The sequence below is a fragment of the Trachymyrmex septentrionalis genome, unplaced genomic scaffold (assembly GCF_001594115.1).
Source record: "Trachymyrmex septentrionalis isolate Tsep2-gDNA-1 unplaced genomic scaffold, Tsep1.0 scaffold70, whole genome shotgun sequence".
Classification (NCBI taxonomy): Eukaryota; Metazoa; Arthropoda; class Insecta; order Hymenoptera; family Formicidae; genus Trachymyrmex; species Trachymyrmex septentrionalis.
The window spans coordinates 1,141,037-1,148,464 of record NW_017305885.1 but is presented as its reverse complement, the minus strand read 5'-3'; the positions used below and the strand labels follow the sequence as shown (position 1 = coordinate 1,148,464).

General features: G+C 34.2%; 1 protein-coding gene and 1 long non-coding RNA gene across 3 annotated transcripts in view; one reads left to right on the top strand and one right to left on the bottom strand.

Annotated features, from left to right (window-relative positions):
- Window positions 1-3,620, bottom strand: part of LOC108753717 — a 10,726-nt gene extending 7,106 nt beyond the window's left edge. Inside the window, exon 1 of the long non-coding RNA XR_001939660.1 lies at window positions 3,468-3,620. This is a non-coding gene — a long non-coding RNA (uncharacterized LOC108753717). The remainder of the gene's footprint in view (window positions 1-3,467) is intronic.
- The window catches only part of LOC108753716 (hemicentin-2), a 362,006-nt gene that overhangs the window by 227,216 nt on the left and 127,362 nt on the right, over window positions 1-7,428 (top strand). The gene's annotated exons all lie outside the window — the stretch shown is intronic.

Sequence of the window (7,428 nt, the reverse complement as noted above, 5' to 3'; positions counted from 1 at the left end):
TATATATATATATATAACATATATATATAAAGATTTCGTAAGTGATTCTCGTCGCTTTTTTTCTATGTAGTGGACGTGAAAAATTAATTTTACTTAATCACAGATGCTATTTTCCACAAGTTTATTTCGTTTGCATTTTTATGAGAAATAAAATTCTGCATAAAATTTACTTTACGATTTTATAATCAAATTATTCATATTTATATAAAATAATCTAAATGCACAATTAATTTTATTGTACATTTAATTTTATCATGTGAATAATATACAACTTTCTCGGAATCAATATGATTTTCCTGCAACTAATATACTTGTATTAATATTATACATATACTTAAGGTGTGTGAATAATTTGAATTTGAATTGAATAAAATCGAATCTAGATGGATTATCAAATAAGTTCGAAATTTCGAATCATTGTGGTTTGATTTCGAATTTGTCTATTTTATTTGTTTTATTTTAGTCCGATTTTAAGTAAAATCCGGAAAAATTTAATTCAAATTCGATTCATGTTATGAATAAAAAAGATTCGATTCGATCTCACAAAATGCTTGATTCGCACATTTCTATTATATACTATATAGTATATATACATATGTATATATATATTTCTGATAGAAAACGGCTTGGCTGTATGAAATAAAATTTTTAAAGAGATATTAATTTCAAAACATCTCAAAACAAATCTAAGATTGTATAGCTACGCGCTTGTGTATATACATACATATGTGCGATTCGTAAAAATTATGACATAAATCACGCATACTTCCATTCCCAAATATCCGCGTCTTTCTCCTACTATCGTGCAACCAATTGTCAATTTTTCTCTACGTCGTAGAGCTCGCACCCTATCAATAAGATCGCTCTCGAAGAGATTTGCCAGCGGCGAGCGATGGATGGAACACGATGGATGATAAATATAGGGCGGCGTCGGGAATAGGGGGACGTGTATAAAGCACTGAAAAATTGACACCACCCTGCCGAGGTAACGAGCGATCTCTACGAAGTATATAACGTCAGTCGTTAGGAGATTTCGTCCTTTCACCCCTCACTTTACTTGTCCTCCTACGCTCTTCCCTCGTCTCGTCGGCTCTTCTTACCATCTCTCGTAACATCCCTCCTAGTCGCACATGCCTCACACCCTCTTCGTTTTATTGCAAGTACGTGAGAGATTAGCGAATTAGCCGCGTGCAAAGCATTGCTGATCAAAGCCTACAAGAAGCGTCTCCGGTTATAGGGACCATAATCGTCTTTCTCTCGGGAGGAAACTTACTTCCCATCGTAATATTCGTGTCTTTTGTAAATGCATGAGCGAGCAAGCGAGAGAGAAGGAGACAGAGACGCATAATTAATCATGCAAAAAGTTAATTTTAAGTTACCTCTGCTATCATGATATCGAATTATAAAATAGAAAAGCTAAAACTAAAAGAGAGTTTATTATAAGGTCGGTGATTTTTCTCGTTACAAGAAACAATCCTTCATCCTGTTGCTTTATCAATACACAAGTGGAAGCTCGTAACAAAAAACTTTCTCATTCACGCGATCGTTATTGACAGCGAGAAATAGTCTTGCCTGTCTGCAATAAGAATCCAGATACTCAGACAAGATCTTTATTAACTTTCCAGTTGGATCAACACGCAAACTAAACTATTTTTCCGTATCTGGTGCGCTGCATGGATAAGATAAAACTCCAGGTGGGATAAAACCACTTTCAATTTTCCTTTAATACCGAGGATAGAGTCTCGTGTATCTCGAATTACAGGCAAAGGCAGAGTGTGATTGCCACTGGAGTCTCAGTAGTAAAGGAAAATCATTTCACGCTCCACTTGTCTTGCTGCTTTCCGCCTTGCTAAGGATAGATCGTTTTGCGTCTCGTTAGCATCCTGTTCTCCATAGAAATACTTTACTGTGATGTTAACTGTTTATCGTATTCATATATCGGTACATTTTTTAATATCAGATGCGTTTTGACAACCTTTATTAACATCTGATCAATTTCTACAGCTTTTAATATTGTGACAACGTAACGAAACATTAAATATGAAGAAAAGATTTATCTTACTATATAGATTTATCTTTGTATATGGAGAATCACTCTTTTTCAAGTACAATATTTTGGAACCACCCTACACTGAAAAAAAGGTCTGATAATAGTTATCAAACATGAAATAATTGGATGAAATAATTCCAATCAAACGTTCGATTAATATATGTATTATATAACTTAAAATAATTTTACTTTTCTAAACATTTAGTAAATATTACCGAACGATAATATAACTAATTATTTGGTAATACTTACTAAATATTTCGAAAAGTAAAATTATTTTTTATTATATTAACCGAACATTTGATTGAAATTACTTTGTATCCAACATTTGGTAGCTATTACCAGTCTCTTTTTTTCAGTATGCTTGTATAACGTGTTAATTACTTCCAAAATTAAAATGCTAATATCATTATCGCTCGAAAGATTACTTCGAATCTCTTTTGATTTTTCCTTGATCCTGCGTCTCTTAATGCTGGATATAAATGCGCTTCGCGTATCTCGAAGAGCGTCGCGCGAAGACGACGTAGTAACCCGGACTAGTAAAGGAAAATCATTTCACGCCCGACTTGGCGGTTCCTGTCCTAGCGGGAGTAGTCGATCGTTTCGCGTCTCGTTAGCATCTCATCCATCGCCCGTGTCTGCCTGCCTGTCGACCGCCGGCGGGCGAAATTTCGCAACGTGCCGTGCTGTTCCGTTCCCTCGGGTACGATCCTCTCTCTTGTCTCTCTCTCTCTCTCTCTCTCTCTCTCTCTCTCTCTCTCTCTCTCTCTACCACTTCTTCTCCCATTCTCATCCATTCATGATCCATCGAGAGAATTCAAGATTTCCTCCGAGGAAATGCGTGCGTAACTAGTGCGACGAGACGTTTCGCAGTGTATAAAAAGCACGTCGGCTGTGAATTTGTCAATGATAATAAAGCCGGGCCTCTTCACCAATAAATGTCGATTGAGATTGTGTGTCGTACTAATGCGACATTTTTATTGCCGAATCAAATGCGCTCGGATGCTTATATTTATTTATCATCTTTACAAAATTTTTCTCAAAATACACGTTACGAGATGATCTGAAATATAACAGTGCAACGCAGCGAAAAATTCTCTGTTAATTGCATAATTTTAATTAATGTTTTTGCGTTTCGCGAAAAATTATAGAAACATTTATAATTCTTCATCATTACGCAAGTGCAATCATAGTAGTCTTAGTAAAATTGAATTTCTTCTTCAGACACACACAGTATATTGAAAGCTTTAATATACTGCTTTTATTTTTTGTACAAAAATGGTCTTTTTTATAATAAAAAATATTTATTTACATGGTCATGTATATATCTTATAAATTTTATTGCATAATGCTGTCCAATTATTTATAGATTTATTCTATTTATTTTTCTCATCTTTCTTTATTCATCTTTATTAACCCTTTGAGGGGCAGTGGGACGTATACGTCCTACCTTTTTGTTCTTAGTTTTTTTCATATTTTTGATCTATTTTGCAGTTTGTATGCGCATATGAGTACTTTTTAGACTCTTAGGGATCTAAGTTATGCAACTTTCATGAAAAATTACGTTAATTTATTTATTTGCAATTTAGTTATAAACAATTAATGTAAAAAACTCTTTTTTTTTCAGAATAAATTCGGCTATTCTCATACGTGAAATGCTAGAGCTCTGAAAATTTGTATGCGTGTTTTACTTCATATCTGAAATTATAATATATATTTTTTTCAAAATTTTCTGCTTGCGTTTTTCTGAAAAAAAAATTTTGGAAATTTTGGAAAATAAATCTTTTATAAGTCTATTTAGTATTTATTTTTGTAATTCTGACATAAGAATCGTAATCAGCGATCCCGAAAACCCTCGGAAAACTTATGATTTCAATAATTTGTTTAGAAGAAAAATGTGTGCCCCTCAAAGGATTAATCCTGTTGATCTGTTCAACTTTGCGATTATATATCGTTTGAGTTAAAAAGCTTTTCAAAATAAAAAAATTTCACAGAAAAGATCTTACCAGATGAAATTATTAAATATCAGAGAAAAAAGTTTTTAAATAAAATATTAGTAAAAAAATAAATTATATTTTGAATTAAATAGATTCGAATAGACCAACAGAATTAAATATAAGTTTGATTTGGTTTCTATTGGTGATATTATCGGATATTTTTACACAGTAAAATCTGATATCTTTAAGATTTGAAACATGTACGGCGATGTTTCATAGTCGAGAGGCTGTCGCGGAACTTATACGTCGATACATAAGTTCAGAATTTATTCACGACCCTTCGATATACTTCACGGAAAGTATCCTCGCAAAGTAATCCGCGTCGAAGCAAAAGATAATTTAGTACTTGTTTTAAGTCAGGTACGATGAACATTTTCCTCAGATATAATAGGGAACTCTGCGTTGGACTTTTATCGTGCGCGCGTTAAAGCGACGAAGTTAGCCTCGAGCCGATAGAGCTGGCAATCTCTGCTTTATAAGAAGCAACATTTCTTTCGTATGCCTTTCTCGCTGGGGGTATTTGCATTTTAAAAGAATCCTTCCCTATCCCATTCAGCCAACGTGCTCGAGAGAAACCCTTGAAAAATTCGAAACTGTCAGGCTCGATGTCAGACTACCTCTCATGTCAGTTCACTGTAATTTGTGGCGTCTGTAATAAAATTTCGACGAGTCTACCAACGAAAGTCATACGATCCAATCGTCAACCTTCATTGTGAAAAAATAATATGAGCTATACAAAGGAAAACCGATGTCGGTTAATCTCAATAAATGAGTTGTAATTAATAGGGATTTTATTGCGGTAGATTAACGCAATTAATAGGAAACAAGAACAAGATTTTTTTCTTAACTTTTGCGCAGTTAGTTAAAGAAGTTTGGGTTTACCTTCGCAGTATCTTTCTCTGAAAAATTGAATTTTAAATGATATAAAATACGACACTAAAAAAATTCACTTAATGTTCTTTTCTAGATTTACTATTACAAAAAATATTTTCTATTTAGCTATGATCATTTCTGTTTTGCTTTGCAAATTGATCATTTTTTAAACTTTCGAACACAAATAAATAATTTTTTAATCGCTGTATGCTACATTTATGTTAACAATGGACAGAATAAATGTGAATATTTAAGTGAATTGATTTGTTCTATTATAAATTGATATACAAGAATGACAATGCTAAATAACTTTGTATATTCGTTTCTGATGATCTTCAAACAAAAATATGAATTGTATAGGATTCATAGATCGCGGGGAAATACAATGTATTCACCAGTTTCGTATAAACTGTTCAAAGAATTTGCAAGCGCCCGCTTTTGGTTGTTCAAAGAATTTGCAAGCGCTCGCTTTCCATATCAAAGGAGTGCAGATACTGTAGGTACCAATTTTGCATACAACCACGTCCGATCGCTCGCGGGTTCCCCATGTTCGTAATGAAACATTAGACGGTCCTTTTGTACCTGTGCTTCCATTAGCTTTATATCAATTAGCGGATCGTATAGAAGTTAATTGGCGTTTCAAGGGCGGAAGAATTTTTTCGGCTCCCCATTCACGCCGCCATTTGCGAAAGTCTGACGTTCATGGCCGCGAGCAAGAGACAGGAAAAGGGTGACTAAGTAGCCCAATAACGGTAGGGCTTTGCGTTTCATAGCTCACGGTCGGAAGCCAGCCGTTGTGAGAGGAATTTCAGGCCGTCTCGGGCCGAGGGAATGCTCAAAGACCGTTGAACGGCAAAGTGAAATATGGCGAATTTGCCTTGGAAATTATTGCGATAAGTCTGAGTGGCACTTAGAAGTTCCAATTACACACGAGGACGTTATCGCAACACGCGACGAAATCCGAGTTTGGACATATCACTAGTCATTGTATGGAGCATCGTTATTCTCGGTACTTCCGTTGTTGTCGGATCTGACGATCGGTAGATTCTCGAAGATATATCTCAATGATAATGCGACGGATGCATGGAAGAAACGTGTGTGGAAACGACAGCTGACGAGATCCGCGAATATCGTATCAGCAACGAAGCTTATTCGCAACGCGAGCATTGAATATCGAAAAAAAAAAAATACTTTGTTACATTGACGATCTGAAGAATGAATAGATCGTAGATAGATATGGAAAGCTATATCGCAAGTAAATTTATAATTTAACCTAGAAATTTCACGATTGTAATAAATTTAATTGTAATATGGGCAATAATTCACGTCTCAGAGTTCAGAGAAAGCTGAATTAAATCCTTAATATACGTAAAAAATAGCTCAAATTATGGATAAACTTGTTGTGAATGAAGCTGATCTTATTTACATATTTTTCTTACTGAAATATGCAACTCTCTTTGTCTCTCTCATAGTGCATTCCTTCTAATACGATGACATCTACCTATTGATTATGCAAACAAATTGCTTGCAACTGCGATATCGCATTGAAATATTGTTGACATATTCTCGAGTTAATCATTGTCAGTTCGTTTTAACATATTAGAAGATAACTTTGGAATTGAGAAATGATAAACTTCACGAAAAGAGTCGTGAAGATTCCGCCAAACAGTTAGTCTGTGTCAAGACGCTTTATACATTTTTTCAATTTTTGCGCTATGTAAGTGAATATGCATATGTGAATCTTCTCGATATTTAACAATCACGTGAGTCCAATTAAATTAAAATCCTTGCTAATCTCGTGTTGAATGTAAAAATATTGAATATATTGTCTAAAATATATTAGGATAAAAATAATAAATTAAATTGTAATGACAAATCACTGGACTTTCATCAGAAAACGATGTATCAGTGATGCTGGCCAAAATTCATTACTGAATTTTTCGTACACGAAGACTTGACTTTAAAGCTTAGCGTTTCGAGCGCAATCGCATACGTGACACGTCCCGATTAATGTAGACAAAAAGAAGATTCTATGTCACGGGAACTCGTTTTCCTTCGAGTATTCACTGTTCGAGTATGTGCACCTGTTGCGCATTTGTTGCGCACGGCGAAACGCAATGGATTATTCTTTTTGGCGGCGCGTATCGCCGCGTCAAACATCAAGCATTCGTATGCAAACGCATTTCACTCGCGTGCAACGACTTCTAAGCACGTACTGCTATGAAATTCGGCATTTAACTTATGATCGTGCGCGTTCTTAACTATCCCTATTATGTTTCTTGTCTTTCTTACAAATACGACAGAACAACAACCATGAATAAACAAATCATGAATAAGCTAATTATAAAATCAATCTCAATAATGATGACTTAAATATTGTAAGATTTTCTGTACATAAAATTTATATAAATGTTATACATTTTATTTAAAAAAAATGATGATAATTTAATTTTCATTTTATTTAGCGGAATTTACAGTTAAAATAGAATTAATTTGATGTACTTTTAT